Raw genomic sequence first — 25,629 nt, 5'->3', positions numbered from 1 at the left:
TAGCACAGCGAAGGTAGAGTATTTCCCTCAGTTATGAAACCAAGGTATCGAACTAGTAGGAGAACCAAGCAACACAACACAAACAGCACCTTCACACAAATAACAACACCTCGCAACCCGACGTGTTAAAGGGGTTGTCAATCCCTTTCGGGTAACGGCGCCAGAAATTGGCAAGAACGTGAGGTAAATTATAGTAGATTGAATAAATAGATCGCAAATAAAATAAAGTGCAGCAAAGTATTTTTGTATTTTGGGTTTAATAGATCTGAATAAAAATGCAAAGGAAAAGTAGATCGCAAGGCAAATATATGAGAAAGAAGACCTGGGGGCCGTAGGTTTCACTAGTGGCTTCTCTCGAGAAAAAACAGCAAACGGTGGGTAAACGAATTACTGTTGGGCAATTGATAGAACTTCAAATAATTATGACGATGTCCAGGCAATGATCATTATGTCGGAGTAAATGGCCACGGGTAGCCTAACCGACTGCCCCTGGTTCTTCTGGAAAAAATTATCAGGCCTTCGGGCCTCCAAGCACTCCAAGCATTGGGGCGCCTTCCCTGGCCGGCTACCTCTGAAGCCGACTCCCGGAAGGCGACCCAGCCTCAGCAACCTCTCCCCAGGACAACTACGGGGTGGCCGACTCCGGGAAGCCGGCCGAGACCACCACCATCAAAGCTACACCCACATAACGGTGACAAGACGGGGTGTGGCCACAGTGCGGCCCACTACCCCCGAGGCTCGAGGCAGGCATGGCCACAGGAGGCCGTGCGGGATGGCCATCTCCCGTTCGGCTCGGCACTGTAGCCATGCCAGCCTCAACATCATCCACGACCGACTCCTGTACGGCCCGCGAGCGGCGGGCCCCTTCTGCGAGAGAGAGGCGCAGAGGCGGCCCGGCCTCCCCCAGTCGGCCAGGGGTGTAGCCGGCCCCCAGAAGCCGGCTACTCCCTTCCTTGAAGCAGGAGCCCCATTAAGGAGACAAGACGAGGTAAGGCTACAGTGAGAGCCTTCGAGGCGGCACACTGTAGCCATGCTTACCTCGACAAAGCCCTCGTCATCAGAGGCGAGGCTACAGTAAGCAGCCGCCGACAAGACCCTAAGCGGTGGGGCCGGCTTGTCGGCCAAGAAGCCGGCAGCCGGCGGGACCCACCAGTCGGCGGGCCCCAACAGCCGGCGGAGAAGTCGGCGAGTGTAGACACTGACGGCTGGGACGAGAGCCCAGCCAGATTACAATTGTACCCCCGGGGGGTAGGCCTATATAAACCCCCCGGAGCACCCATGCAAAGGGTTGGCTTCCGAGTATAGCACACACACCATAGATAGAGAGAAGTGAGAGCTAGCCTTGTTCTTCTTCTCCCTTGAACCCAACAGCTCTAGGAGCGATTGTAGCTACCTTTCCTGATCTAGTGATCATGCGGAGACCCTGCAGAGCAGGACTAGGGGTGTTATCTCCTCGGAGAGCCCCGAACCTGGGTAAGATCCGCCGGCGTGCATGTCTCCGCCTCATCCCGTTTCCGGGCACCGGCAATGTCTTATTGGCACCCACAATGATAAGCCATCCGTTGGCATATGTCGCACCAACCACCCGAAATTTGGCGCCCACTGTGGGGCCAGGTGCACCGTCGTCCGGAGACCTGTTCTGGACGGGAACCCTCTTCCTCCCCCGCGAGCGCAGCCAGCCTGCTGCGCCCGATGGCGTTTGCCTCGACGCGCTGCAAGGCGTCGACGACGCCTGCGCAGCAAGCTGCCTCGCCGATCTGCTCGGCGAGGCTCGCATCTCCGACGAGCCTGCGTCCGACGCAGGCACGGACTACCCCGAGAGCCGCCTCGTCAGCCTCCTCGACCAGCTTCACGTCTCCAGCGAGCCTGCTGCAGACATGGAGTCGGTCGGCTCCACCGACCCGATGCTTGTCGACTCCGACACGGCATCGCTCGACGCCTACCCCACCGACGTGGTGGTCTTCGACGACCCTCTCCCTCGAGCTGACAGTGGCAGCAGCGCTGTCACCGAAGTGCTGGTCATCAGCCACGTCGCCAACTCGGGCGAGAACGCCCACGATGCCCTGCAAGCGGCAATGCACGACCTCTCCATCCCCATCCTGGCCGACGCCGACGCCGAGACCCTGGAGGCACGCCGCCTTGCCCTCATCGCGGAAGGCCAGAAGATAGCCTCCATGAGACGCCTCACCGAGGCCCACCAACGCGAAGTCGACCACGCCGCCTTCGGTACACCGCCGCCTAGCGGCCCGAGCCGAGCCGGCTTCGTCCAGAAGCGCGGCGCGGCCGTCGCCAGCATGCTGGGGGCAGATCGCCCCGTCTACGCCACCCCGCTCGAGAATCTGCGAGCCGCTCAGGTGGCCGCGGAAGAGCTCAATGGGCTGGGAGCCGATGAGCTCCCCTACATGACGAGACGGATCCAGCAGCTACTCGACGCGGCTGCAGAACGGCACGAAGTCGGCGCCCAAGCTGATAGTCAACCCCCGCGTCGGGAGCACGCCGCGATGTCCCGCTCGCCGACTGCGAGCGGCGCGCGCCAGAAGAAAGACAAGGAGCCGGCTGCCAGCCACAGCCGGACTCACATCACCATCGAGCGCGACGCGGAGGGCCGCCCTCGAGCAGTGGAGCACCAAGGAAATCTGCCTCCTCCCCCGCCTCGAAGAGAAAGACGTCTCACTCCACCGCCTATCACGCACCCGACTCTTGGCGACCGACTCGGCCGCCGAGAAGGAGTTGGCGAGAGTGACGCCCGCCACCGGATCGACCGCCTTGCTCGATCCTTGGCGTTAGAAGAAGAAGACGATGTCGGCCCGCCATGCTTTGGCCCCCGCATCCGCGACGAGCCCTTCCCCAAAGGGTTCTCGCTCCCCAGAGACACGCCCAAGTACAACGGCTCAGTGAAGCCGGAGGATTGGCTCATCGACTACTCCACGGCTGTCAGCATAGCTAACGGCAATCGGCGCGTCACCGTGAAGTACGTCCCCCTCATGCTGCAAGGCACAGCGCGCACATGGCTCAACAGCCTCAAGCCGTACAACATCAACAGCTGGCTGGACTTCACGGAAGTCTTTGTCCGCAACTTCACCAGCACCTACAAGCGGCCTCCCAAGCCTCGCCAGCTCTCCCTCTGCATCCAAGGGCCCAACGAATCGACCCGCGACTACCTCACGCGGTGGGCCGAGCTCCGCAACTCCTGCGAGGGGGTGCACGAGGTCCAGGCCATCGAGTACTTCACCGCCGGGTGCCGAGAGGGCACCCTCCTCAAGCACCGACTCCTCTGCGACGAGCCGGCCACCCTCGACGAATTACTGGTCACCGCAGACAAGTACGCCACGGCCGACTCCTCGATGAAGACCGAGCTGCGAGTAGACGCCTCTGGGAAGGTGATCGCCCCGGCTCCCAAGACGCCGGCTGGCGACCCTAATCGGCGCCCCTACCAGAACGACCACAAGCGCAAGGCCCCCATGCCGACTTCCACCAGTCGGCAGGTGGCCACTGTTGAAGATGAGCAGCCCGAAGAACGGCCCGCCCCCAAGAAGAAGGGTGGCAGGCCGACTTGGCAGCCGGCTTTCTCCTACGAGCAAGCTTTTGATGCCCCCTGCAAATTCCACAATGGCGCGAAGCCGTCCAACCACACAACCCAGAAATGCCATTGGCTCACCCGCATCACCAAGGGCGAGGGGATGTTGCCGCCTCTGCCTCCTGGCCCGCCACCTCCAGCCCCTCAGCAGCCGGCGGCTCGGCCGGCAGTCAGCGCTATCCAAGACGAATTCCCTGAAGAGCACGCCGCCTACGTCGTCTTCACCAGTCAAGCCGACGACAAGCGCAGTCAGCGCCGACAGCATCAAGAAGTTAACGCAGTCGCCTCTAGCGCCCCCGAGTTCATGCACTGGTCTGAAAAGCCGATCAGCTGGAGCCAGGCCGACCACCCAGAGGTGATGCCCTCTCCTGGCTCCTATGCGATGGTCTTGGACGTCACCCTCGCGACGGAGAGGCGAGCTGCCAGATTTTCCCGCGTCCTCATAGACGGCGGAAGCAGTATCAACATACTGTACCGCGATACCATGGAAAAACTGAACATTAAAGCGAAGCAGCTCATGCCGAGCCGCACTGTCTTCCATGGCATTGTCCCCGGCTTGTCTTGCTCCCCAATCGGCAAGATTAAAATGGATGTTCTCTTCGGAGACAAAGATCATTTTCGCCGAGAAGCAATCTGGTTCGAGGTGGTGGATTTGGAGAGCCCCTATCATGCACTGCTTGGCCGACCTGCTCTGGCCAAGTTCATGGTTGTGCCCCACTACGCCTACCTGAAGATGAAGATGCCGAGCTCGAAGGGGATCATCACGGTAGCCGGCGACTACAAGAAGTCCACCGAGTGCGCCATGGCCAGTAGCCGGCTGGCCGAGTCCCTTGTGGTGGCAGAAGAGAAGAAGATGTTGGAACGGGTTGTGGCCATGGCCGGCAAGCAGCCGGCCTTGTCCCCCAACCCCAAGGATTGTGATGCGCAGGGCTCCTTCCAGCCTGCCAAAGAGACGAAGAAGATACCTCTGGACCCGGAGAACCCGGAGAGGTTCGCTGTCATTGGGGCGAACTTGGACAGTAAATAGGAAGGCGAGCTCGTCGACTTCCTCCGTGAGAATCGAGACATTTTCGCATGGTCCCCAAAGGACATGTCGGGTGTCCCGAAGGATTTCGCCGAGCACAAGCTACATGTCCGAGCTGATGCGAAGCCCGTCAAGCAACCCCTCCGCCAACTATCAGAAGAGAAGCGAAGAATCGTGGGAGAAGAGATAGCCCGGCTCCTTGCCGCTGGCTTTATCATGGAAGTGTTCTTTCCAGAATGGCTTGCCAACCCAGTTCTGGTTCTGAAGAAGAATAACAAGTGGCGTATGTGTATAGACTACACCAGTCTGAACAAGGCCTGCCCAAAGGATCCGTTTGCTCTGCCACGGATTGACCAAGTGATAGACTCCACAGCCGGATGCGAGCTGTTAAGTTTTTTGGATGCGTACTCAGGGTACCATCAGATCAAGTTGGACCCAGCTGACCGCCTGAAGACTGCCTTCATCACACCCTTTGGAGCTTTCTGCTACTTGACTATGACATTCGGCTTGAGGAATGCCGGTGCCACTTTTCAGCGTTGCATGCAGAAATGCCTCTTGAAACAACTCGGCAGAAATGCCCACGTCTATGTAGACGACATTGTGGTGAAGACAGAGAAGCGCGGCACCCTGCTGGAAGACCTGAAAGAAACATTTGCCAACTTGCGCCGATTCCAAATCAAGCTCAACCCCGAGAAGTGCGTGTTTGGAGTGCCAGCCGGCCAGCTGCTAGGCTTCCTGGTCTCCGAACGCGGCATCGAATGCAACCCCGTCAAGATCAAGGCCATCGAGAGGATGGAGATCCCCACCAAACTGCGAGATGTGCAGAAGTTCACTGGCTGTTTAGCCTCCCTGAATCGTTTTATCAGCCGACTAGGAGAGAAGGCTCTCCCCCAGTACCGACTCATGAAGAAGTCCACTCACTTCGAGTGGAACGACCAAGCCGACCAAGCCTTCCATGAGTTGAAGAAAATGCTGACCACTCCGCCTGTCCTGGCAGCGCCGACTGAGAAGGAGCCCATGCTCCTCTACATCGCCGCGACTAGCCGAGTCGTCAGCACTGTTGTTGTGGTCCAGCGCCCGGAAGAAGGCCGAGCCCAGCTAGTCCAGAGGCCGGTGTACTATCTAAGCGAAGTGCTATCCAGCTCAAAGCAAAAGTACCCGCACTACCAGAAGATGTGCTATGGGGTGTACTTCGCTGCCAAGAAACTGAAGCCCTACTTCCAAGAGCACCCCATCACGGTCGTGTGCACCACCCCGCTCGCCGAGATCATAGGCAGCCGGGATGCATCCGGCCGGGTGGCTAAATGGGCCATTGCACTGGCGCCCTACACGATCTTCTACCAACCCCGCACCGCCATCAAGTCCCAAGCATTGGCCGACTTTCTTGTTGACTGGGCCGAGACCCAGTACCTACCGCCGGCTCCCGACTCTACCCATTGGCGGATGCACTTTGACGGGTCCAAGATGCGCACCGGCTTGGGAGCCGGCATCGTCCTCACCTCTCCCAAAGGCGACAAGCTCAAGTACACGCTGCAGATCCACTTCGCCGCCTCCAACAACGTGGCCGAGTACGAGGCGCTCGTACATGGGCTCCGGCTAGCCAAAGAGCTCGGCATACGCCGGATCCTGTGCTACGGCGACTCAGACTTGGTGGTCCAGCAATCGTCTGGCGACTGGGACGCCAAGGACGCGAACATGGCGAGCTATCGATTCCTCGTCCAGCAGATCAGTGGATACTTTGAAGGGTGCGAGTTCCTTCACGTGCCAAGGGCCGACAACGACCAAGCAGATGCCCTAGCACGGACCGGCTCCACCCGACAAGCCATACCTACTGGCGTCTCCCTCCAGCGCCTCCTCAAGCCGTCCATCAAGCCGTCTCCAGAGTCGGATTCCATCTTCGTACCGCCTGCGCCAGATATAGCCGGATCCGACTGGAGAAACCCCGCAGGCGGCACGGGGACTTCGACAACTGGCCCGGGGACTGCCATAGTCGCACCCGGCCCGGGGACTTCAGAACCCAGCCCGGGGACTGCAGCAGTCGGCCCGGGGACTGGAACGACACAAGAAGCGGTGGCCAACTCCAGCTCCACGCCACCCAACCCACCCACCCGAGTCATGGTGGCTACATTAACAGAAGAAGAAGTCACAGCTCCGTCATGGGCCCAGCCCATCCTCAAGTTCCTAGTCAGCAGAGAGCTGCCGGCTGATGAGATCTCAGCGAGACTGGTGCAACGACGAGCCGCAGCATATACAATAATCAACAGAGAGCTTGTGAAGCGCAGCGTCACTGGGGTCTTCCAGCGCTGTGTCGAGCCAGAAAAAGGAGTGGCAATCCTCAAAGACATCCACCAAGGCGAATGCGGCCACCACGCAGCCTCAAGATCACTTGTGGCCAAGGCTTTCCGCCATGGTTTCTTCTGGCCGACTGCCTTGGAGGATGCTAAAGAAATAGTCAAGAGCTTCAGAGGATGCCAAGTTTTTAGTTCCAAGCAACACCTGCCGGCTTCTGCACTCAAGACCATCCCCCTCACCTGGCCTTTTGCCGTCTGGGGACTGGACATGGTGGGCCCTTTCAAGACAGCCCGCGGCGGCCTGACACATCTACTTGTTGCTGTGGACAAGTTCACAAAGTGGATCGAAGCAAAGCCAATCAAGAAGCTGAACGGGCCGACTGCCGTGACATTCATCACTGACATCACTACTCGGTACAGCGTGCCGCACAGCATCATCACCGACAACGGCACGAACTTCGCCAAAGGAGCACTGGCACGTTTCTGCGCGACGCAGGGCATCCGACTGGACCTAGCGTCCGTTGCCCACCCGCAGTCAAACGGCCAGGTCGAGCGAGCAAATGTACTCATCCTCTTCGGCATCAAGCCCCGACTGGTTGTGCCACTGGAGCAATCGGCCGGCTGCTGGCTCGATGAGCTGCCGGCTGTCCTCTGGAGTCTGCGCACTACACCTAACAAGTCAACCGGCTTCACTCCATTTTTCCTCGTGTACGGTGCCGAGGCTGTCATCCCAACAGACATCGAGTTCGACTCGCCTCGGATCACCATGTACACGGAGGAGGAGGCCAAAGAAGCAAGAGAAGACGGCGTCGACCTACTGGAAGAAGGCCGGCTATTAGCACTCAGCCGGTCTGCCATCTACCAGCAAGGGCTGCGCCGCTACTACAACCGCAAGGTCAAGCCAAGATCCTTCCAAGAGGGCGACCTTGTGCTCCGGCTGATCCAGCGAACAGCCGGCCATCACAAGCTCTCGGCCCCTTGGGAAGGCCCCTTCGTCGTCAGCAAGGCACTCGGCAACGACTCCTACTACCTGATCGACGCACAAAAACCAAGAGCACGCAAGAGAGATGACTCCGGCAAGGAGTCGGAGCGACCATGGAACGCAAACCTCCTGAGACGATTTTACAGTTGAAAGCAGTATGTACCATGCTACCCCTTTTGTATTAAGTACAAACCAACAGGCCCTCCGAACAGTACTCGGGGGCTGCCTTTGTTTATCTATGAATGACAAGTGTCATATCCATGAATGTATTATTACATTTGATTTCTTGTCTGGCACCGGGTTCGACTAGTCGGCCTGGGGACTGGCCGCCTTGAGCTATATTAAAAGTTCTACCTAAAGTCAGAAAAGTAGTGTGCCGGCTCCCGAGTCCTCTCTTGTTGAAAGTCGCAGCTCGAAGAACCGACTGTCCGACTAGCAAGAGGCAAGGCAGAAAGGATGCCCACACGAAAAACGGCTAAGGACCAACGAACTTATATAGCAAAAGGACGGCCTCCAAACACGCCTGCCGGCTGTCAGAACAGCCGGCTGGCCGGCTTCCTAAACACTTAGCTTTAGTCCAGCAAAGCTAGAGTACTCCCCCCCCCCAATCGGCCAAGCACTCCTCCAGCTACAGATTGCAGAGCAACTGCTGGACTGGGGAGGCGGCAACCAAGGGAGGGCGGCAAAGGAAAAAGCGGAAGGATAAAAAGCAAAGTACAAGGAAAGGCCAAATGCATGCATAAGTTATATATACATATAAGAAGCCCCCAACAGGCTGGCAACAGACATAAGTTCGAATACACCCAGTGGGTGGAATTGTGCAGACTTAACCAAACATTGTTCCAAAAGTAACAAGACAGGAAAACAAAAGATGGCAGACTAGGGCGCGACGCGGAAGCCGAGCTGGTCGGTGGAGATGGCCTTGCCGGCTGAAGGAGTGGCCTCCTAGCGGGTCTCGGCTTGGCCACCACCAGTGGCAGGCGACGCACTCGCACGCGACGTAGTGCTGGAGGCGCGGTCAAGCTAAGGCGGGTCGGCTGCTCCACCAGCCGGCTCGGCGTCATCACCCTCCTCCTCCTCCTCTTCTCCCTCGTCGCTGGAGTCGATCTCCTCCGCCGAGTCTTCACCATCCGCCGGGTTCAGCCCGAACCACTCTTCCGGCTGGGCGACACCGTTGTCGTCTACCTCGGGGGCGAAAACGCTGGTGTCGGTGTAGTCGGCGATCGCCGAAGCCCGCCGGATGATAGCCGGCCGCGCTGGCTCCAGCTCCGTGTCGGCTTGCTGCCGCCAGGTAGCCAACTGATCCAGGCTCAGGCCGGGATACCAGGCCTTGACGAACTCCAGCGCCCGCCTGGCGCCGGAGCGAGCCGCCGAGGCCTTCCAAGCTTCGAAGCGGCCGACTGCCACCTCCAGCCAGTCGGCAGTCCGACTGGGGGTGCGAGGAACCACTTGGCCGAGCCAGAGGGCGGCCAAGACTTGTGCCCCGGCACGCTGAAGCCGGCGTAGCAGTCGGTGAGCCGGCTGGATGCGGGCCTGGATCGCCAAGAGCTGCTCTTCCAGCGAACGGCCGGCGGTTGGCGAAATCTCGAAGCTAGCCTGCCTCCGCGCCTGGCGGCGGGCCCCGATGGTCTGTTGGCGGCGGTAGAATAGCCAGGGAAATATTCTGTGCAAGAAAGAAGAAGAAAAGAAGAAAAGAGCACCAAAGTCAGAAAACGAGCCAAAAGTGGCAGATGGCAAGAAAGGACGAAGAGGTAGGCGGCTTACCGTCAACCAGATCTTCGATCTGACCGTAGCCAGAGATCAAAGTTTGCCTGGCTTCAGCCCAGCCAGCCGCCTCCGTCTCGTACTCGGCCTGGAGGGCGGCTTCGCGGTCCTGCACCGCCTTCAGAGCCGCCTTGTGGCCTTCCTCCTGGTCGGCCAACTTCTTGGCCAGGCGGTCGCGTTCCTGCACCAAGGCGGCGAGTTGGGCATCCTTGGCACGAAGGGCAGTCTGAGACTCCCCCAGCTGTGCCCTCGGACTAGCGTTGGCCGCTGCGGAGACGGCAGAAAAAGAAAGAACAGTAAGAGGTAGTCGTCAAGGAAGATCCGACCCGACTGCTCAGCAGTCGGCCCGAATCTCGGGGACTACACCCAGTGGGTGCGCTGACACGCCCCCACATGAGATAAAGAACAAAGAACGTACCTCGGCTATCAGTAAGGTCGGCGGCCTTCTGGGTCATCTCCCGAGCCTGGGAGTTGAAGGCGGCCGCTGGAAGATTGTGGTAGTCCTGCAAGATAGACAGAAGATCGAAGTAAGAACAAGAATAGCAAAGACAAATCCACTAAGAAGTTCCAAGCCGCCTGCTCAGCAGCTGACTCGGAACTCGGGGACTACACCCAGTGGGTGCGCTGACGCGCCCCCACGGAAGAAATGAAGATCAAGAAGAAGCAAGATGGGAAGACTAACCCGGATGGCTGCCCGCGTCGCAAGGAACTCGTCGGTGAACTGCCTCAGCGCCGCAGCTTGGCCCTGGAGCCGGGTCCGGACGTCCTGCGCAGCCACGTTCATCACGGCCGTCCCTCCGCCTGGCGTCCACCCCGAGGTAGCGCTGGCCGCCTCCGCATCCTGGGCCGACGAGCTGGAGCCCACGGCCGGCTGCGGCTCTGACGCGGCTTTCTGTGGCTCCGACGCAGCCTTCCCGCGCGCCGGCTTGGCAGCATCCGGACCGCCATCTCAGTCCTCGCGGCCGGCTCGCCCCCCGCCGACTGTGCAGGCGGCTGATCAGGTCGTCCGCCTTGAGCCGCCCCAGTTGGCGGGGTCAGCACCAGCGCCCTCTCCAGGATGATGACGTCGTCGTCTCTCCCCAGCCCTGGCTGGTCGCTGCTGGCTCCCTCTGGCGAGGGCTCCACGTCCCCAGGCGCCATGATGCGCAGCGGGGTGACCATCAAAACCTCCCTCGCCACCGCCGCGGCTGCAGCCTCCGCTTGGGCCCTGGCAGCGGCATCAGCGAGCACCTTCGCCGCCTCCTCCTCCTGCGTCGCCTGAGCGGCCGCCGCCTTCCGTGCCTCCGCCTCTCGCGCCTCCCGTTCCGCCCGCGCCTCCCGCGCGTTCCGTTATGTCGCTTCCTGAAGGTCGGCCCGGGGGTCCACGCGGCGAGTGGTGCTCCCAGACCCCCTTGGCGACTCGACGACGGAGGCGGCAGCCGCCCGCTCAAGCGACAACGGAGCTCTGATCATTGGAGAAAAAGACAAGGGTTCAGGAACCACCCGAGAAAAGAAAGAAAAAAAGAGTATACAAAAGAATTCGAACTTACGCTGACACGGTCTGCGGTTGCTTCACCGTCTTGCGGAAGCGAGCCGCCCTCGCGGCCGCCTCCTCCCGCCTGGTTGCTGCCGCCCCGCCCTGGGCTTCTTCGTCCGACTGCCGAACAAACCCTGGGCGGCACGACGCTTTTGACCTCCGCCCCGAGCAGGCGGTGCAGCGGAGGAACCCGCGCCGCGTCTAGATGCCGGCTGGCAGCGCGGGGCGACTTCGGCCTCATCGTCGTCCGGCCAGTCGTCGAAGGTGACTCCGAGCCCGGAGCCGCCTGCTTCGCCGCCGACTTGGCCACCGCCCGGCTCGATGTTGTCGTCCATACCGGCCGCCCCCAAGTCGGGGTACTCCAGATCGTGTTCCGTCCGGTCGGGCACGAATCGACGCTCCGCGTCTGACCCGCCGGCCGACGAAGAAGAGGGCTCTGTCGAAAAGCAAGCCGGCTAAGTAAGAGTCGGCCAAGAGGAACTCGGCAACAAAGCAAAGAGAAAAAGAAGAACCAAGGAAAGCATACCGCGGGCGGTGGATTGGCTCGGCTGTATGGCTCCTTGCCGAACTGCCACTCTTCGGAGAGTTTGCAGTTCGCAAGGTAGTTCACCATATAGGCGACCTCCTCGCGCGGCATCTCCTTGGTGCACATTCGGCTTGGATCGAGCTGGCCGCTCATCTGACAGATCAGATGAGGCCGGCTCTGGAGCGAAAGAACCCGGCGCGTGACGAATGCGGCCAGCAGGTCGGGCCCCGTCAAGCCCTCCGACTGTGTCAGCACTCGCACTCGGGCGACGGCTGCGGACCCGGCCGGCGTTAGAGTCACGGCCCGGAAGGACCATTGGGGCCGCCTGCCCGCTGGTGGGCCGGCTACGTAAGCCGGCAGGTTGATGTAGTCGCCCCGCGGGGCGATGTTCCGCACGTAGAAGTACGACTTTTGCCACTTCTTCACCGATTGGATCAGCGTGATGACGGGGAAGGGGTTGTCGGCGACCGACCTCCGCGACGCGATGAAGGCGCCAGTCTGAGCCGGCACGCCCTGCATGCGTGTGCCCAGCTTGGACTGGAAGAACTCCCCCCAGAGCTCGAGGGTAGGGAGGATGCCGAGGTAGCCCTTGCACAGGGTGACGAAGGCCGATAGCAGCACCACCGCGTTTGGGGTGAGGTGGTGCGGCTGGAGCTGGTAGAAATCGAGCCAGGAGCGGAAGAAGGCGCTCACTGGCAGGCCGATGCCGCGCAAGAAGTGCGAGCGGAAGACCACCCGCTCGCCCTCCCGCGGCTCCGGCGTAATTTCCCTCGCCGGTGCGAGGTGGACCTCCACCTTGTCCGCGCCGGGTAGCCGCCGCGTCTGGCGGAGGAACTCGACGTGATCTTCATGGACGTTGGAGCCGTCCCAATCCCCGCCATACTGCTCCGTGGCGGGAGGCATGGTGAGAACAAGTGCGGCGACGGAGGAGCGAGTGGCGGAAGAGCGCGACGGTGAGGCGCTGTCGCGAGAAACGGCAAGAAGAAGACGGTGGAAGGAGGAGGAGCGTGCGAGAGCCTGCCGCTCTCCCTCTCCCCCTACTTATAGCCTCGCGGGGTGAGGCCGGGGAGGCCGGACGTGGGGCAGACGTGGGATTAACTGCACCCATTCCCCCCACGCCTCGCGATTAATACGCCCTAAAGGCGAGCCGAAACTGCCGCAAGAAGACGTGCGGGCGGTTTCGGGATGCAGAGAATCCGCGCCTGGGCCCGGGCATGGACGTGGCGGGCCCCCGCCCTGCGGCGACGTCCCGTCGCGCGCGTGGGCTGGCAGGCTTTCCGGCCAAGAGGGGCCACGTGGTTCGCAGACGGCAAGTGGCCGGCCCACGGCCCGGAGCACGCGCTGGCGAGCTCCCGCCCTCCGACTCCGGAGTTTTCAACCAAGGCGGCGCGCCTAACCAAAGCCGGCTCCCAGCTGCCGGCTTGTTAAGATAGGAAGCTGATCGAGCTTCTCAACTCCTGCCCAACCTAGAAGCACAATCAGCTTCGGGGACTAATGTCGGAGTAAATGGCCACGGGTAGCCTAACCGACTGCCCCTGGTTCTTCTGAAAAAATTATCAGGCCTTCGGGCCTCCAAGCACTCCAAGCATTGGGCCGCCTTCCCTGGCCGGCTACCTCTGAAGCCGACTCCCCGAAGGCGACCCGGCCTCAGCAACCTCTCCCCAGGACAACTACGGGGTGGCCGACTCCGGGAAGCCGGCCGAGACCACCACCATCAAAGCTACACCCACATAACGGTGACAAGACGGGGTGTGGCCACAGTGCGGCCCACTACCCCCGAGGCTCGAGGCAGGCATGGCCACAGGAGGCCGTACGGGATGGCCATCTCCCGTTCGGCTCGGCACTGTAGCCATGCCAGCCTCAACGTCATCCATGACCGACTCCTGTACGGCCCGCGGGCGGCGGGCCCCTTCTGCGAGAGAGAGGCGCAGAGGCGGCCTGGCCTCCCCCAGTCGGCCAGGGGTGTAGCCGGCCCCCAGAAGCCGGCTACTCCCTTCCTCGAAGCAGGAGCCCCATTAAGGAGACAAGACGAGGTAAGGCTACAGTGAGAGCCTTCGAGGCGGCACACTGTAGCCACGCTTACCTCGACAAAGCCCTTGTCATCAGAGGCGAGGCTACAGTAAGCGGCTGCCGACAAGACCCTAAGCGGTGGGGCCGGCTTGTCGGCCAAGAAGCCGGCAGCCGGCGGGACCCACCAGTCGGCGGGCCCCAACAGCCGGCGGAGAAGCCGGCGAGTGTAGACACTGACGGCTGGGACGAGAGCCCAGCCGGATTACAATTGTACCCCCGGGGGGTAGGCCTATATAAACCCCCCGGAGCACCCATGCAAAGGGTTGGCTTCCGAGTATAGCACACACACCATAGATAGAGAGAAGTGAGAGCTAGCCTTGTTCTTCTTCTCCCTTGAACCCAACAGCTCTAGGAGCGATTGTAGCTACCTTTCCTGATCTAGTGATCATGCGGAGACCCCGCAGAGCAGGACTAGGGGTGTTATCTCCTCGGAGAGCCCCGAACCTGGGTAAGATCCGCCGGCGTGCATGTCTTCGCCTCATCCCGTTTCCAGGCACCGGCGATGTCTTATTGGCACCCACAATGATAAGCCATCCGTTGGCATATGTCGCACCAACCACCCGACACATTACATAGGCATCACGTCCAAGATTAGTAGACCGACTCCTGCCTGCATCTACTACTATTACTCCACACATCGACCGCTATCCAGCATGCATCTAGTGTATTAAGTCCATGGAAAAATGGAGTAATGCAATAAGAACGATTACATGATGTAGACAAGATCCGTTTATCTATATGGCGGTAGATATAGATCTCGTTTTTTTATCCTTAGTAGCAACGATACATACATGTCGGTTCCCCTTCTGTCACTGGGATCAAGCACTTTAAGATCGAACCCACTACCGGGCACCTCTTCCCATTGCAAGATAAATAGATCAAGTTGGCCAAACAAAACCCAAATATCGGAGAAGAAATACGAGACTATAAGAGATCATGCATATAAGAGATCAAAGAAACTCAAATAACTTTCATGGATATAAAAAGATATGACTGATCATAAACTCAAAGTTCATCAGATCCCAACAAACACACCACAAAAGAGTTACATCATATGGATCTCCAAGAGACCATTGTATTGAGAATCAGCGAGAGAGAGAGGACCCGAAGGTCTACAAAGAACTACTCACGCATCATCAGAGAGGCACCAATGGAGGTGGTGAACCCCATCCGAGATGGTGTGTAGATTGGATCTGGTGGTTCTGGACTCTGCGGCGGCTGGATGAATATTTCAATGACTCCCCTAGGGTTTCTAGAATATTTGGGTATTTATAGAGCAAAGAGGCGGTCCGGGGGGCACCCGAGGTGGGCACAACCCACCAGGGCACGCCTGGGCCTCCTGGCGTGCCCTGGTGGGTTGTGCCCCCCTCGGGGCACCCCCCAGGTGCAACCATGGCCCATTGCCTTTCTTCTGGCCCATAAAAATCACCGTGGAGTTTCGTGGCATTTGGACTCCGTTTGATATTGATTTTCTGCGATGTAAAAAACATCGAAAAAACAGCAACTGGTACTTGGCACTATGTCAATAGGTTAGTACCAAAAATTGATATAAAATGATTATAAAACATCCAAGATTGATAATAATACAGCATGAAACAATCAAAAATTATAGATACGTTGGAGACGTATCACCTGTCATATCAGTTAAAATAGGAGATCACTGTTATCATGGTTTATGTGACATGGGTGCTAGTGTAAGTGCTATTCCTTACACCCTTTATCAAGAAATTATGAAAGACATAGCACCTGTAGAGTTAGAAGAAATAGATGTTACTATTAAACTTGCTAATAGAGACACCATATCACCATTTGGGATTGTTGGAGATGTTGAATTCATGTGTGGGAAAATAAAATACACTATTGATTTTCTTGTTCTTGGTTCCCCACATGATGACTTATGTCCCATTATCTTTGGTAGACCTTTCTTGAACACAGTTAATGCTAAGATAGATTGTAAGAAACAAATTGTCGGTGTTAGTTTCGATGATGAGTCTCATGAGTTTATTTATTCCAAGTTTAGTAGAAATCGTCATGAAAAAGAATTGCCTAGTAAGGATGAACTAATTGGTCTTGCTTCTATTGCTGTACCACCTACTGATCCTTTAGGACAATATTTGTTAGACCATGAAAATGATTTACATATGCATGAAAGAAATGAAATAGATAAAATTTTCTTTGAACAACATCCTCTACTTAAACACAATTTGCCTATTGAAACTCTAGGAGGTCCACCTCCACCTAAAGGCGATCCTGTGTTTGAATTAAAACAATTGCCAGACACTTTGAAATATGCTTATCTTGATGAAAAGAAGATATATCCTGTTATTATTAGTGTTAACCTTTTAGAACATGAAGAAGAAAGATTATTGAAAGTTCTAAGGAAGCACCGAGCTGCTATTGGATATACTCTTGATGATTTAAAGGGCATTAGTCCCACTCTATGTCAGCACGAAATTAATATGGAACGTAATGCTAAACCCGTTGTTGATCACCAACGTCGGTTAAATCCGAAGATGAAAGAAGTGGTAAGAACAGAAATATTAAAACTTCTGGAAGCAGGTATAATCTATCCTATAGCTGATAGTAGATGGGTAAGTCATGTTCATTGTGTCCCTAAGAAAGGAGGTATTACTGTTGTTCCTAATGATAAGAATGAACTTATTCCACAAAGAATTGTTACAGGCTATAGAATGGTAATTGATTTTAGAAAATTAAACAAAGCAACTAGAAAAGATCATTACCCTTTGCCTTTTATTGATCAAATGCTTGAAAGATTATCTAAGCACACACACTTTTACTTCCTTGATGGATACTCTAGCTTTTCACAAATACCTGTTTCTCAACCTGATCAAGGAAAGACCACTTTTACTTGTCCCTTTGGAACTTATGCTTATAGACGTATGCCTTTTGGTTTATGTAATGCACCTGCTACCTTTCAAAGATGTATGACTGCTATATTCTCTGATTTTTGTGAAAAGATTGCTGAGGTTTTCATGGATGACTTTTCTGTTTATGGGAAGTCTTTTGCTGATTGTTTAAGCAATCTTGATCGAGTTTTGCAGAGATGTGAACAAACAAATTTTGTCTTGAATTGGGACAAGTGCCACTTTATGGTTAATGAAGGTATTGTCTTGGGTCATAAAATTTCTGAAAGAGGTATTGAAGTGGACCAAGCTAAGGTTGATGCAATTGAGAAAATGCCATATCCTAAAGACATAAAAGGTATTCTTAGTTTCCTAGGTCATGCTGGTTTCTATAGGAGATTTATCAAAGACTTCTCTAAAATTTCTAGGCCTCTCACTAGTCTCTTGCAAAAGGATATTCCCTTTGTTTTTGATGATGATTGTTTAGAAGCCTTTGAAACACTTAAGGAAGCCTTAATATCTGCACCTATTGTTCAACCACCTGATTGGAACTTGCCTTTTGAAATTATGTGTGATGCTAGTGATTATGCTGTTGGTGTTGTTCTAGGACAAAAAGTTGATAAGAAATTGAATGTTATTCATTATGCTAGTAAAACTCTAGACAGTGCTCAAAGAAATTATGCTACTACTGAAAAAGAATTCTTAGCAGTGGTGTTTGCTTGTGATAAATTTAGACCTTATATTGTTGATTCCAAAGTAACTGTTCGCACAGACCATGCTTCTATTAAATATCTTATGGAAAAGAAAGATGCTAAACCTAGACTTATTCGTTGGGTTCTCTTGTTACAAGAATTTGATTTACATATCATTGATAGAAAAGGAGCTGAGAACCCAGTAGCTGATAATTTGTCTAGGCTTGAAAATGTGATTGATGACCCACTACCTATTGATGATAGTTTTCCTGATGAGCAGTTAGCTGCAATAAATATTTCTCATAGTACCCCTTGGTATGCTGACTATGCTAATTACATTGTTGCTAAATATTTACCACCTAGCTTTACATACCAACAAAAGAAAAAAATCTTCTATGATTTAAGACATTACTTTTGGGATGACCCACATCTTTATAAAGGAGTAGATGGTATTATTAGACGTTGTGTACCTGAGCATGAACATGGATAAATCCTATGAAATTGTCACTCCGAGGCTTATGGAGGGCATCATGCTAGAGATAGAACTGCTCACAAGGTATTGCAATCTGGATTTTATTGGCCTACTCTCTTCAAGGATGCCCGTAAGTTTGTCTCATCTTGTGATGAATGTCAAAGAATAGGTAATATCGGTAAGCGTCAAGACATGCCTATGAATTATTCACTTGTTGTTGAACCATTTTGATGTTTGGGGATTTGATTACATGGGACCTTTTCATTCCTCTAATGGGTATACACATATTTTGGTTGTTGTTGATTACGTTACTAAATGGGTAGAAGCTATTCCAACCAGTAGTGCTGATCACAACACCTCTATTAAAATGCTTAAGGAAGTTATTTTCCCAAGGTTTGGAGTCCCTAGATATTTAATGACTGATGGTGGTTCACACTTTATTCATGGTGCTTTCCGTAAAATGCTTGACAAGTATGATGTTAACCATAGAATTGCCTCACCCTATCATCCTCGGTCTAGTGGTCAAGTTGAACTTAGCAATAGAGAAATAAAGTTAATTTTGCAAAAGACTGTCAATAGGTCCAGGAAGAATTGTCTAAGAAATTAGATGATGCACTTTGGGCTTATAGAACAGCATATAAAAATCCTATGGGTATGTCTCCTTATAAAATGGTTTATGGAAAAGCTTGCCATTTGCCTCTTGAGTTAGAATCAATTATGATTTCAAACTTGCTGGTGAAAAGAGGTTATTTGATATTAGCTCATTAGATGAATGGAGAACCCAAGCTTATGAAAATGCAAAATTATTCAAAGAAAAAGTTAAAAGATGGCATGACAAAAGAATCCAAAAGCGTGAGTTTAAAGTTGGAGAATATGTTCTTTTGTACAACTCTCGTTTTAGATTCTTTGCAGGAGAATTCCTCTCAAAATGGGAAGGCCCATATGTCATCGAGGAGGTTTACCGGTCTGGAGCCATCAAAATAAATAATCCCGAAGGTACTAACCCGAAGGTTGTCAATGGGCAACGAATAAAACATTATATCTCAGGTACGCCCATTAATCTTGAAAGTAATATTATCCAAACTTTGACACCGGAAGAACACATAAAAGAGTCCTTCCAGAACACTCCAGAATCGTGAAAATAAGGAGGTACGTGATACGGTAAGTAAACGGACTCCGAAAAATCCGCAAAAATATTTTTTATTAGTTTTGGAATATTTAAAAAAATTGGAAATAAAGAAACTTCTAGGAAGCGTCCCCTAGTGGGCACAAGGCCTGGCGCGCCCAGGTGGGTTGTGCCCACCTCGGACACCTTCCGTACTCCGTTTTTCTTCTGTATGCTTGTCCTCCAAGATAAAAAAATCTATATATACTTCCCAAACCTATTAACCACCGTATCACGGAGAAATCCCATGTTCTCTTTTCTTGCTGTTTTCCAGTTAGATATGAAATTATGTCATCTCAAGACTCTGAGGGTGAGAGCTATGTTGTTAATCTCATTGCAAACCCTAAGTCCTATGGGGATGAGAAGCACTATAGCTGGACCTCCGAAGAAGATGAAGATGAATCGGTCCCTCCCTAGTTCATAAACGAAAGCATGGAGGCGTTGTGCAAGAGGATAATAAAACTCGAGACAGATAATTGCGAGTTGATGATAGAAAATTTTATTCTCCAGTAGAAGCTGGAGGAAGCGAAGGACAAGATCTCTTCTTCTTCATCACCATCATCTTCTTCACCACCAAAAGAGAACTGAGTATCGTCTATGGGCACTCCCCTTGGCTTCCGCCAAGCTTGGGGGAGGTGCCCCGGTATCGTATCATCCCACTATCTTTTTGCTTTTACTTATTTTAGTTCGATCTTTTTGCGTTAGATGAATAAAAGTTAGTTCGATCCTTTCTTATTTGAGAGTTTGCTTAGTGACCTATCCTTGTAATCGTGTGCAAGTTATATAATAAAGTTTAGTTTGAGTTTTTGCTTTCTTTACTTTCATGTTGCTAATAAAGAAAAGAAATAAGAAAGAAAAAGAGAAAGGAAATAAATCAATAAGAGTATATACTAATCCTATGGTAGGTGATAGCACCACATAAGGAAAAGTATAAGTAGAAAATTTTATTAGAGATTGACAAACATAGCATTAGTCAATAATGCAACTCATGAAAGAATTAATAAGGGAAGAGAAGATTCACATATAAATATACTATCCTAGAAATCTTTTGTGATTGTGAGCCCTCATCAAAATATTATATGCCAAAATTGTTGACGTTGGACAAGGAAGACGACTTAATGGTTTATGTTGGTTTATATTCACATAGAAGTCATATTGTCATAGATGCTTCAACATGTGGTGCTTTCCCCTATCTTTGCTAGCCAAAAATTCCGCACTAAGTAGAGATACTACGTGTGCATCCAAAAACCATTTAACCCAAATCTTATTTTCAAGTGTCCACCATACCTACCTAGGGATTGAGCAAGATCCCTCAAGTAAGTTGTCATCGGTGCAAAAAGGCAATAAAAATTGCTTCTAAAAGTGTGAGATCATTTGGTGTAAGAGAAAATTGAGCGTTGTACGAACTTGGATAACAAAGAATAAAAGCGATAGACTGCATAATAAAGGTTGTCATCTTAAGGGGCAATACAACGTGACGTTCTCTTGCACTAAGGGATTGAGCATACAAACAAATAAGCGCATGGCAACCTCTGCTTCCCTCTGTGAAGGGCCTATCTTTTACTTTTATGTATTTACTTTTATGCAAAGAGTCAAAGTTTTCCCTCTATTCCTTTTTATTTTTTCTCCTTTGGCAAGCATCATGTGGTGAGGAAAGATCTAGGCACATATGTCCAGTTGAATATAGATAGCATGAGTCATTATTGTTGACATCACCCTTGAGGTGAGTATGTTGGGAGGCGAAACTATAAGCCCCTATCTTTCTATGTGTCCGGTACGAGGTGAGTGTTAGCAATCATAGAAGACTATATAATGGTTGAGTATGTGGACTTGCCTAAAGGCTCCGATACGTGACCCTTCCTAAAAAGATGATGAATTGTAGTTGCAAAGTTGACTGAGAACATAGTTTGTTGGTTTTTAATAGAGTTTTTGCTTTATACTTTGATTGTGTGATGAACTATTACCTATTCATGAGAAGTATATGATAAAAGTTCTATGATAAAAGTCCTATGCTTAATTTTGTTGTTGTTATAACAATCAACATGATGCTTCTATGTCTGTATTTTGTTTTTATTGACACCTCTCTCTCAAAGCATGTGGACATGTTTTTTTATTTCAGTTTTCGCTTGAGGACAAGCGAGGTCTAAGCTTGGGGGAGTTGATACGTCCATTTTGCATCATGTTTTCTTACTGTTATTTATAATGTTTTTACCCATAATAATACTTTTTGGAATAATTCTAATGCCTTTTCTCTCATAATTTGCAAGGTACACACCAAGAGGGAGAATTTCGGCAGTTGGAAATCTGGACCTGGAAAAGCTACGTCAGGCCACCTATTCTGCACAACTCCAAACAAGCTGAAACTTCACGGGTTTTTTTATGGAATATATAAGAATTATTGGAGCAAATAACTACCAGAGGGAGCCCACCAGGTGGGCACAACCCACCTGGGCGCGCCAGGGAGCCCAGGCACGCCCTGGTGGGTTGTGCCCTCCTCGGCCCACCTCCGGTGCTCATCTTCTCGTATATAAGTCATTTTGACCTAGAAAAAAATGAGGAGAAGGCTTTCGGGACAAAGCGCCGCCGCCTCGAGGCGGAACTTGGGCAGGAGCACTTTTGCCCTCCGGCGGAGCGATTCCGCCGGGGGAACTTCCCTTCCGAAGGGGGAAATCATCATCATCATCATCATCACCAACAACTCTCCCATCTTGGGGAGGGCAATCTCCATCGACATCTTCAACAGCACCATCTCATCTCAAACCTAGTTCATCTCTTGTATTCAATCTTGTTACCGGAACTCTAGATTGGTGCTTGTGGGTGACTAGTAGTGTTGATTACATCTTGTAGTTGATTACTATATGGTTTATTTGGTGGAAGATTATATGTTCAGATCCAATATGCTATTTAATACCCCTCTGATCATGAGCATGTTTATTATTTGTGAGTAGTTCCTTTTGTTCTTGAGGTCACGTCAGAAATCATGTTGCAAGTAATCATGTGAACTTGATATGTGTTCGATATTTTGATAGTATGTATGTTGTGATTCCCTTAGTGATGTCATGTGAACGTCGACTACATGACACTTCACCATATTTGGGCCTAAGGGAATGCATTGTGGAGTAGCAATTAGATGGTGGGTTGCCAGAGTGACATAAGCTTAAACCCCAGTTTATGCGCTATTCCGTAAGGGACCGATTGGATCCAAAAGTTTAATGCTATGGTTAGAATTTATTCTTAATACTTTTCTCATAGTTGCGGATGCTTGCGGGAGGGTCAATCATAAGTAGGAGGTTTGTTCAAGTAAGAACAGCACCTAAGCACTGGTCCACCCACATATCAAATTATCAAAGTAGCGAACACAAATCGAACCAACATGATGAAAGTGACTAGATGAAATTCCCGTGTACCCTCAAGAACGCTTTGCTTATCATAAGAGACTGTTTTGGCCTGTCCTTTGCCTCAAAAGGATTGGGCTACCTTGCTGCACTTTTGTTACTACTATCGTTACTTGCTCATTACAAATTATCTTGCTATCAAACTACTCCGCTACTTACAATTTCAGCACTTGCAGACATTACCTTACTGAAAACTACTTGTCATTTCCTCCTGCTCCTCGTTGGGTTCGACACTCTTACTTATCGAAAAGAGCTACAATTGACCCCCTATACTTGTGGGTCATCACCCCCTTAGCGCACCCTCCTTGGCCGCCGGCCTCCTCCTCCCCCTCCTTTATATACGTGGCCAGGGGGCACCCCAAAGACACATAAATTGTTCTTTAGCCGTGTGCGGTGCCCCCTTCCACAGTTTACCACCTCGGTCATATTGTTGTAGTGCTTAGGCGAAGCCCTGCGCGGATCACATCACCAACACCGTCGCCACACCGTCGTGTTGACGGAACTCTCCCTCGACCATCAACTGGGTCAAGAGCTCGAGGGACGTCATTGTGCTGAACGAGTGCTGAACGAGTGCTGAACATGGAGGTGCCGTATGTTCGTTACTTGGATCGGTTGGATCGTGAAGACGTTCGATTACATCAATCACGTTACTAAACTCTTCCGCTTTCGGTCTACGAGGATACGTGGACACACCCTCCCGTCTCGTTGCTATGCATCTCCTGGATAGATCTTGCGTGATTGTAGGAATTTTTTTTGAATTACTACGTTCCCCAACATAGACCACCAACCATCTAGTACACCAATAAGACGACGCACATCTGGAATAGGGATATCGCGGTACTAAAACTCACGGGTCAAGTGCGTCATTTTTGCATCAACTAGACAGGAGCATCTACTCTAGGAAGCAACCAGGAATTGATGAAGAAGAAACACATGGAGAGTTACCCCCGATGGTGGTGTGCGTTCGTTGCGGGAGCAGTTACAAACGAGGAAGCACGTAGTTAGTGCCTGAAACATCCTCTCTCGCGGGTCATGGGCACAACGCATCGGACACCCCTGGTTGTTCACATCCAACGATAGATGACTAGTCTGATGGATGACACCATCAGTAATCTGATGCCTATTTGATATTTCATCGGTCAATTGAGTCTAATGATCTTTATCGGAAAAAAAACTGAGTCTAATGATAAGCAAACATTAATGCAACTCCAACTATAGATGGTAGTAAGACAATAATTAGGTTCTTCATATATTGCATTAATGTACGACAAGAAGATAAGGACAAGAATTGATTAACCTCCCCCTTAATCCTCCCAAGAACCACTATATATACTATGAACACCATCACACGAAACACAAGCATTAGACCAAAAATACGACACTATCTAGAAGAAGAGGATCAATTAGCTAACTACAGTACTCATTAGCCATGGCACATGACAGGAACAACACACAGTTTCTGCGCCTGGCCGTAGCTTTTTTGTTCATGTCGGTTTTCCTGTCCTCCTGCAATGCAGAGGGTATATAGTACTTCTCACTCCTTCCGTCCATGAATATAAGTTTTTTTTTTAAATCAGATGTACATAAACATGTTTTAGTGTGTTTGTTTATTCATTTCAGTCCCGATGTAGTTCATATTGAAATATCCAAAACATAGTATATCTCATGGAGGGGTTACTATGTGATGCTCTTCATTCCTAATTCTTTCTTTCATATGGAGAACACACGTACTAATTGTTCGTCCATTTTGTGTGTGTGTGTGTGCGCGCGCGCGCGTGCGTGCGTCCGCATGCAGACAACGGCTACTATCCCAACAGATACTGCGTAGAGGAGTGGAGTTGCAGCAAGCCGGTGGGAGACAACGACCAGCTCAGGTGCCGAAACTTCTGCGTAAGCAAAGGCTACAACTTTCTCAGGAGCTACTGCAAGCACGACCCCTACCCGGAGTGCTGCTGCCATAAGTGATCTCAATTCGGTGACTTTGGGGTCATCTGCGGATGATGATGCTTTTCATGTGTTACTTAGAAAGCTGTAGTTGTTTTCCTTTTTTGTGTGTGTTCATCTCACCCATTGTAATCATCGGAGCAATTCATCATGATTGTTTGAGGAATAAGGATGATTAGTTTCTGTCACGACCACCATGACTCGATGCAGAGCAGGAAAGAAGAAGAAGAAAAGAAGAAGATGAACAAGAAGAAAGTGCCAGAAGTAGCCTGGGCTTGCTAGGCCATGGACGATGGGATGGCGACATGAAAAGCTCAAACCAAAGCCTGAAGTGTTGGCCTGTACTTAAACTGAGTGGAATAGAGAGCAGCAAAACAAACATGTATCTCGAGCAATGGTACAACTATGGGGGTTTTACGGGGCTGGCGTGGGTTGTGATGATTGGTAATTAGGGAAAGCGGGCCCCGCTGAAATTTGCACGGGGCGGGAGGAGGGGGGACTAGTCAACCAATAATGCTGGACCTACATAATCTAATTATGCAAGCCTACGTTCTGGGCATTTCCTATTCGGCGCCTTCAGTCTGAAAGAGCGCTAACCACTATGCTATCGCACCTGATGTGAACAAATTGCTTTTTGTTCATTTTATTTATTTTCTTCCGTTCGTGAGCTTTTTTAGACGTTTTTATTCGGTTTTTCTTTTTTTCTTTCTTTCTCCTTTTTCTTATTCCTTCAATGCGCGGATTCTTTTCAAATTCATGAACTTTTTTTCAAAATTGATGAACCTTTTTCCAAAATACATGAAGTTTTATTCAAATTTGTGAACTTTTCCCAAATTTGTGAACATCTTTTCAAAATCTATGAACTTTAAAAAAAATCAATGAAATTGTTTCAAATCCAATGAACTTTTGGCATATTCAATGAACTTTTTCCAAATTAATTTAACCTTTTTTCAAATATGATGATTTTTTCACAAATTTGATGAACTTTTTTGAATTTGATGAACCTTTTTTAAAATCATTGAAAGTTTTTCAAGTTTGTGAACTTTTTAAAAATTGATGAACATTTTCTAAATTTGTGAACTCTTTTTTAAATTGATGAACTTTTTTTTCAAATTCAATGAACTTTTTTTAAAGTCGATGAACTTTTTTGAACATTTTTTTTCGAAATCCATGAACAATTTTGATTTTGGGTGTTTTTAAATGAAAATCGTTGAACTTTTTTTCAGAACCATGAACTTTTTTTCAAACTGGACGAACTCTTTTTCAAATTCATGATCTTTTTATTATCAAAATCATTGAACTTTTTCCAAATCTGTGAACTTTTTTAGAAAGTCTGGAGAATTTTTT

The 25,629-nt window shown here is 51.2% G+C and overlaps 1 long non-coding RNA gene across 1 annotated transcript; it reads left to right on the top strand.

The window, feature by feature from the left end:
• Positions 1-22,917: 22,917 nt before the first annotated feature.
• Positions 22,918-24,470, top strand: LOC120975343 (uncharacterized). Its single transcript, XR_005771124.3, has 2 exons — positions 22,918-23,858; positions 24,134-24,470. It is a non-coding gene; the product is annotated as an uncharacterized lncRNA (long non-coding RNA).
• The last annotated feature ends 1,159 nt before the right edge of the window (positions 24,471-25,629 follow it).

This window comes from Aegilops tauschii, chromosome 3, assembly GCF_002575655.3.
Source record: "Aegilops tauschii subsp. strangulata cultivar AL8/78 chromosome 3, Aet v6.0, whole genome shotgun sequence".
Taxonomy (NCBI): Eukaryota; Viridiplantae; Streptophyta; class Magnoliopsida; order Poales; family Poaceae; genus Aegilops; species Aegilops tauschii.
The sequence above is the reverse complement of the archived record's forward strand: the minus strand, read 5'-3'. Positions and strand labels throughout refer to the sequence as shown.